At 41.8% G+C, this 14,842-nt stretch overlaps 1 long non-coding RNA gene across 1 annotated transcript in view; it reads right to left on the bottom strand.

Annotated features, from left to right (window-relative positions):
• Window positions 1-5,906: 5,906 nt before the first annotated feature.
• The window catches only part of LOC309563782, a 42,139-nt gene continuing 33,203 nt past the window's right edge, over window positions 5,907-14,842 (bottom strand). The window contains exon 3 of the long non-coding RNA XR_014225742.1: window positions 5,907-6,022. This is a non-coding gene — a long non-coding RNA (uncharacterized lncRNA). The remainder of the gene's footprint in view (window positions 6,023-14,842) is intronic.

Below are 14,842 nucleotides of genomic sequence, written 5' to 3'. Positions count from 1 at the left end.
CGCTTCTGGACTTGACCCTGGCTTGGATGACTACCCGCTTCTGGACTTGACCCCGGCTTGGATGGCTACCCGCTTCTGGACTTGACCCCGGCTTGTTCCTGCTGTTACTTCCTCACTCTTGCTGTGATTATTGTTGTTTACTCCAATAAACTGCTTTATTTTACCTGCATCCCCGTGTGGTCTGGTTTCCTGGCACCCTGACAACACCACAGTACCGATTCCAGTGGAACATCCGAGAGGGTCTGTTTTGTCTGTACCAACTGTTTAAGAGGTTCATGGTGGCACCAATCCAGCACTCTAGATTGTAGATATAGTTTGACTTTGTGTTTTTAAAGATACAATATTCACTAATAGACATATTTTCTTCAATTAGCATTTGAAAAGGACAGAGCAAGTTTCTAGGCTAGAGTTGACATGTATATGCCAAAAAAATCCCACCCATGTAGACATAGAGTTGTTACCTTCCTGAACCTCAAAGAAGAATCTTAGTCATTGCTGCTACAAGAACCATCAGGAGACAGTGAAGAGGCCCCAAACGGTCTGCCAGCTTCGATTTATATCAACAGATCTGAGAAATATTTTTTATCTCTCATAAAAGCTAAAATATTAGTTGCAGAGAGATGAAATTAATTCCTTCTGATAGTACACATGTTGGGTTACATATACATGTAAATCAGACAGGCCTGAAGCAAAAAATAAATAAAAAATAGGCGCAGGGCCTCCTGATAGGGGAAACAGGGATACAGGCAGTTTAAGGGGTTAACTAGTTGGGTATCATGGGGAGGTCAGCTTCTGGGATTGGTCAGCATAGGTACAGGCGGGGCTATTGGTAGGGCAATGCAAGGGGGCGGAGTGGAATGTTCCGCAGTCCTCTTTGAACGTGGATAGAGCAAGAATCCCCACCCTCCTGCCCTGGTGTGTTTCCGAGGAAGGTTTTCTGTAAAAAAAAAAAAAAAAAGTGGAAAAATAATAAGTAAATGATTAATGGTTTGGCAGTTGGGGTCTTTGGAGGTGTTAAACAGTTTTGGAAAAGTTCGGAGGGTGACCCATCTAAGGTATGGCGCACTCTAGTGTATCCCGGTTAAGGGTGGACAAATGGTGAAGTGGTAAAGAGGAAAATGTTATTTTGTTTATTTGTTAATAAAATGGCCTTCCAGGCCAAATTTTCTCCAGACTGGTGCCATTCGTTATTTATTCAGAGTCAGATATATTTTGGAAGTTTTGGCAGTATTAATGATTGGGGTCTATGCCTCAGCAATACCCTAATCAGGTATTTGTAGCGTATTTTGAATCCAGAAATATGCACAAAATTGTTATATGGCACCTGATCACAAGAGCTGAACAGTGATTTAAAAAAAAAATATGATGGTGTAGCGCTACCCTTCAAAGAGTTAAGTGTGTATAAATGCAGTGCATTGCGAAAGTATTCGCCCCCCTTGAACTTTTTGACCTTTTGCCACATTTCAGGCTTCAAACATAAAGATATAAAACTGTAATTTTTTTTGAAGAATCAACAACAAGTGGAACAGAATCATGAAGTGGAACGAAATTTATTGGATATTTCAAATTTTTTTAACAAATAAAAAACTGAAAAATTGGGCGTGCAAAATTATTCAGCCCCTTAAGTTAATACTTTGTAGCGCCACCTTTTGCTGCGATTACAGCTGTAAGTCGCTTTTGGTATGTCTCTATCAGTTTTGCACATCGAGAGACTGAAATTTTTGCCCATTCCTCCTTGCAAAACAGCTCGAGCTCAGTGAGGTTGGATGGAGAGCGTTTGTGAACAGCAGTTTTCAGTTCTTTCCACAGATTCTCGATTGGATTCAGGTCTGGACTTTGACTTGGCCATTCTAACACCTGGATATGTTTATTTGTGAACCATTCCATTGTAGATTTTGCTTTATGTTTTGGATCATTCTCTTGTTGGAAGACAATCTCCGTCCCAGTCTCAGGTCTTTTGCAGACTCCATCCGGGTTTCTTCCAGAATGGTCCTGTATTTGGCTCCATCCATCTTCCCATCAATTCTAACCATCTTCCCTGTCTCTGCTGAAGAAAAGCAGGCCCAAACCATGATGTTGCCACCACCATGTTTGACAGTGGGGATGGTGTGTTCAGGGTGATGAGCTGTGTTGCTTTTGCGCCAAACATAACGTTTTGCATTGTTGCCAAAAAGTTAAATTTTGGTTTCATCTGACCAGAGCACCTTCTTCCTCATGTTTGATGTGTCTCCCAGGTGGCTTGTGGCAAACTTTAAACAACACTTTTTATGGATATCTTTAAGAAATGGCTTTCTTCTTGCCACTCTTCCATAAAGGCCAGATTTGTGCAGTATAGGACTGATTGTTGTCCTATGGACAGAGTCTCCCACCTCAGCTGTAGATTTCTGCAGTTCATCCAGAGTGATCATGGGCCTCTTGGCTGCATCTCTGATCAGTCTTCTCCTTGTATGAGCTGAAAGTTTAGATGGACGGCCAGGTCTTCGTAGATTTGCAGTGGTCTGATACTCCTTCCATTTTAATATTATCGCTTGCACAGTGCTCCTTGGGATGTCAAAAGCTTGGGAAATCTTTTTGTATCCAAATCCAGCTTTAAACTTCTCCACAACAGTATCTCGGACCTGCCTGGTGTGTTCCTTGCTCTTCATGATGCTCTCTGCGCTTTAAATGGAACTCTGAGACTATCACAGTGCAGGTGCATTTATACAGAGACTTGATTACACACAGGTGGATTCTATTTATCATCATTAGTCATTTAGGTCAACATTGGATCATTCATAGATCCTCACTGAACTTCTGCTGCACTGAAAGTGAACAATTTTGCACGCCCAATTTTTCAGTTTTTTTTTTTGTTAAAAAAGTTTGAAATATCCAATAAATTTTGTTCTACTTAATGATTGTGTCCCGCTTGTTGTTGATTCTTCAAAAAAAATTACAGTTTTATATCTTTATGTTTGAAGCCTGAAATGTGGCAAAAGGTCGAAAAGTTCAAGGGGCCGAATACTTTCGCAATTCACTGTATAATGTCTTTACAGACAAATGTGCAAAATAAGCAAATTAATATTAAAGTGCAAAGCTATGGATCCAATATGCCATGAAATATAAAAAGGTAATCATCAAATCTTGACATATACAGTGAATAAAATGCAACACAAGTATGCAAAGTGCTCAATGTGCTTAAAAATGAACATGCAAATAAATCACAATGTCCTATGGATAAAGGCGCAAACAACAGTGATATAGGGTAAATCACATGTAAAAAAAGGAAGAACAAGTAAAAATATAAAAATGTATGAAAATAAAATAAAAATGAAGTCTATATATCCAAAAATCCTCCAAAAAGTATATAATAAATATGTCCCTTCACCAATAGTGGTAGGTGGTATATAGTGATCTTCTTTCTTTAAATATCATAAGTGCTCACTAGTCTCTCACCTCACTTATGCTTGTAATCAGCCTTTGTGGTTAAATTCTTCTTTAGAAGGTCCTAGAGAATGCTTGCCACTAGATGTCATCTGTACTCTGTTTCCAATATTATATAATCCCTGCTGCTGGAAAGGTATCCTTAGGGATCTTCCTATTCGCTCTCCATCGTTATTTCACTGATGTAGATATAAAGGGGATACTACACATTGTGCAGTATATAATGATTTTATTTTTAAAATGTAATAAAAACACTCACATTTAATGTATACAAATGTGGGCGATGGCATGAGCATCATGCTCGTCTTAGTGATAACGTCACTTCCGGTAACCTCCGTCTATGCCCTACGCATTACGTCACGAACACGTGACTTCTTCGGGAGTTGTTCGTGTTTGTGGGTGTTTTTATTACGTTTTAAAAATAAAATCATTATATACTGCACAATGAGAGCATCCCGTTTATATCTACATCGGTGAAATGATAATGGAGAGCGAATAGGAAGATCCCTAAGGATACCCTTCCAGCAGCAGGGATTATATATTATTGGAAACAGAGTACAGATGACATCTATTGGCAAGCATTCTCTAGGACCTTCTAAAGAGTGATTTAACCACAAAGGCTGATTACAAGCATGAGTGAGGTGAGAGACTAGTGAGCACTTTGGTGATATTTAAAGAAAGAAGATCACTATATTCCACCTACCACTATTGGTGAAGGGAAATATTTATTATATAGTTTTTGGAGATTTTTTAGATATATCGACTTCATTTTTATTTCATTTTCATACATTTTTATATTTTTTCTTTTTCTTCCTTTTTTTACATGTGATTTACCATATATCACTGTTGTTTGCGCCTTTATCCATAGGACATTGTGATTTATTTGCATGTTCGTTTTTTAAGCATATTGAGCACCGTACATACTTGTGTTGCACTTTATTCACCGTATATGTCAAGATTTGATGATTACCTTTTCATACTTTATGGCATATTGGATCCATAGCTTTGTACTTTAATATTCATTTGCTTATTTTCCACATTTGTCTGTGAAGACATTATACAGTGCATGCACACTTAACTCTTTGAAGGGTAGTGCTACACCATCATATTTATTTTTACATTATTTTTTGCTTAGGATAAGAAACTCAGTGGCATCAGCAGCCCTACTCATACATTTACTATCTTTGCTTTATCGTGCTAGCGCGAGAGGTTAACACATTCAAAGATGAACAGTGATTGGTATTCTTTTTTTTTTTTTTGTATATATTTTATGCACTGCCCAAATCTGGGATATTAAATTATAAAATGAATAAGTGACTTATGTGTGCTAAGCTAGGGTTCATATCCCTGGAGAGATTGTTGCATTTTAGTGTCTATGTGCTTGATCTAAGTTCATTGCCAATATGTATGCAATTGCACTATGCGTTGGCAGATTGCATGCAGACTGTAGACTAGCAGATCTGCTAGATGGAGATATGTGTATGTGTGTGGCTGCCAAGCAGACCAGTTAGTGGGCACACTGCTAGGTGGTGGCAAGCTACCATTTGTTGTGTGTCTGGTGTGTGGACAGTGAAAAGAGTGATTAACATTGGGGTTCTAGCTCGTAGGATAGATGGAGGAATCCTAATAGTGTGTGCTAATTGCTAGACTACTCCCCAAACCCAGTGCACCAGATCGTATGCAAGATACCTGCCTGTGTGTGTGTGCGGTCAGCCAGGTGAATTGTAGTGAAGTCTCCCTCTAGTGGTGGGCAGAGGTAGTATGGGCTGTGAAAAGTATTACAGTCAGTCTTACTTGCTCAGTATAAGCTCCCCCTCATTCCCTCATATCCCTAGTCAATGTCCACGCCCCGCTTAGCTAGCCGCCACAGGCATACTTTTCCCGACAGGAGGCAAAAAAAAGGTACATTTTCTGCATTAAAGCGGAGTTCCACCCAAAAGTGGAACTTCCGCTTTAGGGAGTCCTGACCCCCCGACATGCCACATTTGGCATGTCATTTTTTGGGGGGGGGAGCGGGTACCTAGTTTTGACAGGTACCCGCTCCCACTTCCGCTCGGAGCGCCGCGGCGCCCTGAGCGGAAGTTCTCCTCTCCCCCTCCCTCCCTGCAATCTTCTGGGACACGTCAGAGGTCCCAGAAGATTGCCGGCCAATCACGGCGCGCAGCGCGACTCGCGCATGCGCAGTGGGCACCCGGCTGTGAAGCCGCAAACTGTAACAGCCGGGTGCCCACAGCAGTGATGCCGGCGCCGTGGGAGAGGATCGAGGCTTCCGGCGGCCGCATCGCTGGACCGTTGGACAGGTGAGTAAATGGCTGGAACTCCGCTTTAAGGTAAAAAATGCCTAGCATGCCCTGGTAAGCAACAAAATGTCTTCAACCACTTAAAGGGAAGTAACTTTTTCTTTTTTTACCCCCAGGTATTATGATTTAGTCAAAGAAATTCGATCTTGCCTTGTAGGTTTTGAACTTTTCTCTGGTGTACAGCAGGAATCGAGTATTAATCTTCTCCGGAGACCAGGGTAATTGGGGGATGGGTCTCTGCAGAGTCCCTGACCATGGAGGGTCATCTGAGAAACAGCCAAGACGATTGTAGCACACCTCTCCTAATAGGAGGGAAATAATATGTGAGTTCTATGATATACAGTACTGTGCAAAAGTTTTAGGCAGTTGTGAAGAAATGCTGTAAAGTAAGAATGCTTTCAAAAATATATATTTTATATGTTTATTTTTTATCAATTTACAAAATGCAAAGTGGGCAAACAGAAGAAAAATCTAAATCAAATCAATATTTTGTGTGACTACCCTTTTGATCAAAAGAACATCAATTCTTACACTTGCACAAAGTTGGATTTTGCAGGATTAGAGTCAGGTGCATGAATAATCAATTAAACCAGGGGTAGTGAATTAAACTTCTACATTTTTCCGTCCGAGGTCCAAATCACAAGTCTGTGTCATGAAAGATTGTATGCATCTTCTTCTCCTTTTTTTTTTTGGTGCAAGCCGTACTCTCTGGCGCTTTTCTTACTGTTTCCTCCACACATTCTAATACTCTGTAAATGTAAATGTCCCCAATAGTGTTCCCCCTTACATCAGGTGCCCCTACCAGAGTCATTTATTACATTGGGTGCCCTCATCAGACATCCCCCATAAATCAGTTGCCACCATCAGAGTATTACCTTATATCAGGTGTCCCCATCTCACCATCAGGTATTCCCATCAGAGTGGCCACTTACATCAGAGTGCCCCTTTACATCAGGTGTCTCCATCACAGTGCCACCTTACATCAGGTGTCACCATCAGAGTGCCCCCTTAACATAATATGTGCTCAATAGTGTGCCCTTACTAACATATGTGCCCATCAGTGTGCCCCCTAAACATGAAATGTGCCCATCAGCAAGCCCCTTATTTTATGTTAAGATTCACTCTGATGGGTACACTTATGTTAAGGAGCATGCTGATGGACACATTTTGTTGTACCGATCAGAGTACCCCTTACTATAAAATGTTCCGATTAATGTGCTCCTTAACATAAAATGTGCCCATCAGCATGCCCCTTAACATAAAATGTGCCCATCAGCGTGCCCCTTAACACAAAATAAGGGTCACCCTGATGGGCACATTTTATATTAAGGGGCACTCTGATGGGCACAACAAAATGTGCCCATCTGCATGACCCTTAACATAAAATGTGCCCATCAGTGTTGCTCTTAATATAAAATATGTCCATCAATGTGACCTTTAACATAAAATATGCCCATCAGAGTGCCTCTTAACATAAAATAAGTAGCATGTGGATGGGCACATTTTGTGTTAAGGGGCAATCTAATGGGCACAACAAAATGTGCCCATCAGTGTGCCCCTTAACAAAATATGCCAATCAGTGATCACCTTAGGAAAAAATGTGCCCCACATACCTTGAGGGCAGGAGTCAGCACAATTGGGAAACTGCAGGGGGCGGAAGCTGCGATGTATACCTCACAGGGAGTGAGAGCCGGGAGCCGCGAGCAGCAGGGGGGCTGGGTGTGCACGTGACGTCAGGCCCCAACTTTCCGGGCTGGCCAGGAGAGAGCCAGGAGTGAAAAAATTGTGCATAAGTGTACCTAGAATAATTGATGCTGTTTTGAAAGCAAAGGGTGGTCACACCAAATATTGATTTGATTTGGATTTATCTTCTGTTCATTTACAGTATTTTTTCACACCTGCCTAAAACTTTACTATATATATATATATATATATATATATATACAGTGCCTTTCAAAAGTATTCGGCCCCCTTTAACTTTGCGACCTTTCAGGCTTCAAACATAAAGATATATAACTGTAATTTTTTGTAAAGAATCAACAACAAGTGGGACACGATCATGGAGTGGAACGAAATTTATTGGATATTTCAAACTTTGTTAACAAATAAAAAACTGAAAAATTGGGCGAGCAAAATTATTCAGCCCCCTTAAGTTAATACTTTGTAGCGCCACCTTTTTCTGCGATTACAGCTATAAGTCGCTTGGGGTATGCCTCTATCAGTTTTGCACATCGAGAGACTGAAATTTTTGCCCATTCCTCCTTGCAAAACAGCTCGAGCTCAGTGAGGTTGCATGGAAATCTTTTTTGAACAGCAGTTTTCAGTTCTTTCCACAGATTCTCGATTGGATTCAGGTCTAGACTTTGACTTGGCCATTCTAACACCTGGATATGTTTATTTGTGAACCATTCCATTGTAGATTTTGCTTTATGTTTTGGATCATTGTCTTGTTGGAAGACAAATCTCTGTCCCAGTCTCAGGTCTTTTGCAGACTCCATCAGGTTTTCTTCCAGAATGGTCCTGTATTTGGCTCCATCCATCTTCCCTGTCCCTGCTGAAGAAAAGCAGGCCCAAACCATGATGCTGCCACTACAATGTTTGACAGTGGGGATGGTGTGTTCAGGTTGATGAGCTGTGTTGCTTTTACGCCAAACATAACGTTTTGCATTGTTGCCAAAAAGTTAGATTTTGGTTTCATCTGACCAGAGCACCTTCTTCCACATGTTTGGTGTGTCTCCCAGATGGCTTGTGGCAAACTTTAAACAACACTTTTTATGGATATCTTTAAGAAATGGCTTTCTTCTAGCCACTCTTCCATAAAGGCCAGATTTGTGCAATATACGACTGATTGTTGTCCTATGGACAGAGTCTCCCACCTCAGCTGTAGATTTCTCCAGTTAATCCAGAGTGATCATGGGCCTCTTGGCTGCATCTCTGATCAGTCTTCTCCTTGTATGAGCTGAAAGTTTAGAGGGACGGCCAGGTCTTCGTAGATTTGCAGTGGTCTGATACTCCTTCGATTTTAATATTATCGCTTGCACAGTGCTCCTTGGGATGTCAAAAGCTTGGGAAATCTTTTTGTATCCAAATCCAGCTTTAAACTTCTCCACAACAGTATCTCGGACCTGCCTGGTGTGTTCCTTGCTCTTCATGATGCTCCAGAGTGATCATGGGCCTCAGTTCAGAAATGAAGTTATGTGAATACATTGGAATGACAGGGAAAAAGTAATGAACACGCTAACTGAAATTTATTTAATACTTCGTACAAAATCCTTTGTTGGTAATGACAGATTCAAGATGCCCCCTGTATGGAGAAACTAGTCGCCTGCATTGCTCAGCTGTGATTTCGGCCCATTCTTCTGCACAGTGTGCAAATCTTGAAGGTTCCATGTGCCCAGGACCAGACTGGCCATAGGGCTCACCGGGCAGTAGCCCGGTGGGCCGGGGCCCCCGGGCCGCATACAATTTTGTGTCCCTCTCAGCTACCAAGGCAGCTGCTTGGGCTGGCCTTGCTCACTTGCTGCCAGCCTCTCCATGGCTGATTCTGTGGAAAGGGTCACATTTCCTTCTGGCCAGGTCCCCAGTCCCCACTCCCAAGGCAGCCGGACTGATGCTTAGACCATCGCCGCTCGCTGCGGCCGGCTCCGCTCAGCTCAGGGGGCGGAAATGAAGGGGTCAGGTGACTGTGAAGGGAGCAGAGCTAGAGGAGACCCCTTCTGCCTGATGTCGAGAATGGTGCCTCTGCAGCCGCAGACACCACCGGGGGCCTGGACTGCAAAGTAAATGACACTATGCCAGCCTGCCTGTTTGCAAAAGAAAACTAGGTTTTACATGATTTTTATGTGTGAGTTTGGTTTGGTAACTGTCACTCTTTTACACAGTGATGCATGCTGAACAAAGGTAAAGTGATGGCATCAGACATTGTGTGAAAGAGGGACAGTTATTGGGCCCTAAAGATGTCCTGCATTTAAAATGTATGTATGCTTTTTTTATTTAACACTGCACTGCACTGCACTTACCCAGACAGTACTAAATATACCGCATCTACAAACACACACACACACACACACAATATATATATATATATATATATATATATATATATATATATATATATACACACACACACAGGGCCACTGAGGGACAAGAGGGTACATTTGGTCCTCTTGTAGGGAGCTGGAGCCCCATCAATTGAACATGGGGGCTCGGCAGCTTGTAGTTTTATTACATGTGCAGGCAGATAAATATATATTTCCATCTGGCTCCCAGGCTATTGATTGCAGATGTATTAAATGTCCCTGGGCCCCATCAGTTTATCAGAGGGGCCCAGGAAGCAGTAGCAGTGAGGGAACTTTTTTATAAATTTTTGGCCAGCAGGCGGATTAACAAAAGCCAATGGGTTCACACTAGATGCGATGTGAATTCACAGCAAATTTGCTGCGGATTCGGCACTGCATCTAAATTGCAACCCGTCCATGAGAACCGATTGCGGTGTGTATGTTATGTTAACGACACTCCGCAATCGGTTTGCAAAACAATGCGCAATTTGCAGAATTGGCTCACATGGTTGTGATCACCTATGTGATCTGTTTCTAGTCCGGACAAAAAAGGGTTCGGTGCAAATGCGCTGCGATCTGTTTGGTTGTACTTCTCCTATAGATCACAGGAGTGCATTCTGCACTCCCGTGACCCAATTCAGCTGACAGCGGGCTGAAGCTCTGGCAAGATTGCGCCAATGAAGTCGGGATCCGCCCACATGCCTGGACGGGCACCTGGCTCAGCCTGGACTAATGCTAAAATGATAAATCCACTTAGGTAAGCATGAACCTGAAAAAAAAGGATTCCCATACTTCCCTTTACCATAGAATGCATTAGGTAATAAATCTTGAGGCTTTAGAACCACTTCCCATCCGCTGTACATTTTCAAACGTCCTCAAACAGGAAGGGTGAGTAATGCATCAATGATGGAGATATCATTCTTTAGCCCCAGTGATTCTGCACAGGATAAAAGTTATCTGGGTGGCTAACAAGACGCTGGATTACTTTTACAGGCAGCGGAAGGGGGTCCCATCCCCCTCCCACCTCCGCCTTTACCAGGCTCCCCTGTGTGATTGGTGAACCCAGTAAGGAAACAACTGGTTGCATCCAGCTCTAGGCACACAGTGTGAGGAACGGATGTTGTTCCTCTCACTGAGTGATGTCAGAAACACGAAGTTTCAGCTCTTTGGTTACCCGGCCGCTATTGGCCAATGAAGCAACCGATCAGACTGATTGGCTGCATTGAAGGCCAGAGGAGAGATTTGGAATCTAACATACCCCAGATCTCTCCATAAAGAAGACATGTCATGGCACATGCTATTACAAGGGATGTTGTTCATACCTTGTAATAGCAATAAAGATGATCAAAAAAAAGTTAAAAAGGTGCTGTGTTGAAAAAGAAAATGAAATAAAAGAAAATGTAAAGTTCCCTCAATGCTTACGCACAAACGCACACAAAGGTCCCGCGTGCCTATGTAAACAGCGATCACACCACACATGTGAGGTATCCCTGCAAACATCGTTGTGAGAGCAATCATTCTAGCACCAGACTTTCTGTGTAACTCTAAAGTGGTAACTTGTAAAGGCCCTAAAAACATTGTCTATGGATATTTTTAGGCACCATAATTTGGCGCCGCCCCATGATGCAATTTTAAAGTGTGACATGTTTGGTATCTGTTTACTTAGCATATCTGTGTATCTGGTAGCTGTCTGTAAAAATCCAGGGGAGGAAGACAGAAAACCAAATCTGTTACGGGATATGCGTAGCCAGGTTTTGTTTTTTACTTCTATATTGGGTCTGGTGCAGGCCCCCAGGGAGAGACTGTGACACGGCAGGTGTCATGAGTGATGCTCCGTTGCAGTGTGTCACCTTTTGTGGCACTCAATATAGATGCCGGCGTTCAGTAGAGGATGCCAGTGTTCAGAGAGTGGCAGTAGGCTGCTAGCCTAGGCAACCCGTTGGAGGTTAAATAAAGATTTAAGATACACAATGTGCTTAGAATACACTATGGGTGTAGCCAAATATTGTCTTTATTCTTCTTCTCTGGTGCTGTGCTGGTCTTCCACCCTCCAATAAGCCTGCAGGGGGCTTGGTCCTCCTCTCATAGTAAGTTTGTGAGAATCATCTTCCCTGCCCACTGCCTAGAATTAGTGACTTTTTTTTGTCTTTTTTATTTTTATATATTACTTATATGTCTCCAAAAAAACAAAAAGGAGGAGCAGAAAAAATCTGAGAGAAATATAAGAAGTCTTTGGAATTTTATGATTTGAAATTAGCTAAAATTTTGGATATGTTCAGTCCACCTCATGCGCAGAGTTCCATTGATCCCATGGCACGGCCCAGTAGAGAGGCAAAAAACGAATACCAACAGAAGCTGATTTAGTGATTTCTGTTGATGAAGCATCAGAATTATCCACTGAAGACAGAGCCAAAGCTCGATGAGTGGAGGGCCTGGGCCCCTTGGATGTAACGGACTGGGACTCTATCCTTGACTGCCCGCGCCTCTGGTCCCCCTGGCTCCTTGACAGACTGACGCAACTCTACATACTTCATAAGGCATACCTAACACTGGCCTGAGTTGCACGATATCGTCCAGACTTTAGTTCGCAATGTCCTAGATGCCATGCACATACAAGCGCCTTCTACCACCTTATTTGGTCTTGCCCTGTAATTCAACCCTTCTGGTTGCAGATTATCAAATTCCTACACGATCACATGGGTTCCCCATTACAGTTGAACCCAAGAGTATGTCTCCTGGGACTGCTTCCCGACTCTGATATCGATAAGTTCCTCTCTACCCTCCTACACGAAACCCTGTTCTGCGCTTGCAAATTGAGTGCCAGGGTGTGGATGAGGCCCCAACCTCCCTCCTTTCAGGCATGTAGAGCAGACGTGAACTCTAACCTGCTATATAACAAATTGATTTATCGCCATAGGGGTTGCCCTGCCAAACATGAAAAGGTGTGGGGCAGATGGCTGGAAACAGCCTCCATCTGTTCTGACTAGACCCCCTCTTTCCTGTGTTACTCTGATATTTTGCTGCTCCCACTGTGACAGCTACAACGCAATGCTTTTGACCACTGATATGTTGCCTGATATGCTTTCCTCGGTGCCCTATGGTCTGTGATAGTCTCCGCCTGTGCACGGATAGTTTTCCTCTGTACTGCATTTATCACGCCCTTTTAGTATTGTATTTTCGCTTTTGTGATTTGTAATGCACTGTTGCGACTTTCAATAAACTTTGTTTTGAAAGGAAAAAAAAAAAGAATTATCCACTGAAGAACATAGAGAATTGGGGCACACTGAATTACCAAGGAAACAAGTTATAATGGGTGAGTGCCAAACTGAGGACATAGATATATCATGTAATTATTTTGCTTGTCCAAATAAAAATGAGCTTGCTGTCTTTTTCAAATATCATCCACGGCAGGATATTCCAGATCCAATATTTAAAAAAGCTACAAAAGGTAAAGATGGAACAAGTCGCAAATGGCTCACTTACTGCAATAAAAAAAAGCTATGATTTGCTCTGTTTATCTGGCTTTTTCAAAGTCACAGGAAACAAATTATTTTATTGAAGAAATGACAGATAAGCGTCATGTTCATCAAAGAATTGAAGAGCATGAGAATGGTGTAATTCACAACGTGTGTGCCGAAGCCTTTGTTCTGAATCCAGCAGTGCTGGTGTTGATGATCTACTTTTGTATAAGCAAATGTCTGTAATGCGAGAACAAGAAAGAAACAGGCGGCAAGTACTGCACCTGGTTGTAGATGTAGTAAAAGTTATAGGAAAGCAGGGTTTAAGTTATAAGGGAAATAAAGATGAGGCTGCCTATAATTTTGAGAATATAACGAAAGACCATGGAAATTTTTTACAGCTCATTCTTCTCGTCAGCAAGTATGACATTTGTCTAAAAGACTTTGTAATCAAATGTATTGAAAACAGCAAGAAATTGCATTCTTTTGAAAAGAAAGGAAGAGGATCTTTGATAACCTTGCTCTCAAAAACAACTGTCAACAAAGTAATACAAGATATTCGGATACTTATCCAGGAAAATATCTCAAAAGAAGTAAAGGAAGCCGGGATGTTTTCAGTTCAGATTGATACAACTCAATACATCACTTCCAAAGATCAATGCTCCATAATGTTTTGCTATGTGACTGATTGTATCACTGAAAAGCTTCTTGCAGTTGTGAATCTTCAACAGGGCAAAACTTTTTTAAAATTGCTTATGGAAGTCTTAAAATCATTCAAACTTAATATTACAAATTGAATTGGCAATTCAATGGATGGAGCAGCAAATATGCAAGGCCAATACAATAATTTCTCTTCCTGGCTGTCAACTGAACGACCAGGGCAAATTCACATCTGGTGCTATGCACACATTCTGAATTCAGTATTTGCAGATACAACAAAGGTGGTAGCTAAAAGTGCATCTCTGTTCAGTTTGTTGAATGACATTGCTGTGTTTATTCTTGATTCTTATCAGCGTATGAATACCGGGGAACAAGTTAGCCAGGACCCTCACCATCGAAGAATTTCAGTAATTGCGGAAACATGCTGGTGGTCAAAAGATGCTGTTTTAAGAAAAGTGTTTGGGGAATTTTCAAATCCTAATTCTGCTTTGTTTCTTAGTCTACTGTACATTTGAGCATAATTGAAGAAAGCGCTCAAATATGAAACCATACTCACAGCTCAAATGTTTCTGAGAATATTTGAATTGACAACACCATTGTCCAAATATCTGCAAATAACTCAGATGGATATCTCAAAAGCTATTCAAATATTACAGGGAACTTACGAGAAACCTAAAACAATTACAAGAGATTTTGATTGCATACAAATGACTGCTGATAAGTTTGCTAAGTAGGCAAATCACAAGATTCAAGAAGAAGAAAGTTACCACCTAGAAGTACAGACCATTCTGCCTCAAAAAAGAATAAGAAAAGGAAAGTGAATGGCAGATGAGACTGGTGACGATGTAGCAGTTTGTGATGCTGTTTCAGCTTATAAAATATGTGTGCACAATGGATACGGTCACAGAGTGCATTAATCGCTGTTTTCTCTCCTGTGGGACTCTCT

Source organism: Pelophylax lessonae (assembly GCF_965119305.1).
Source record: "Pelophylax lessonae genome assembly, chromosome: 9".
Classification (NCBI taxonomy): Eukaryota; Metazoa; Chordata; class Amphibia; order Anura; family Ranidae; genus Pelophylax; species Pelophylax lessonae.
The sequence above is the reverse complement of the archived record's forward strand: the minus strand, read 5'-3'. Positions and strand labels throughout refer to the sequence as shown.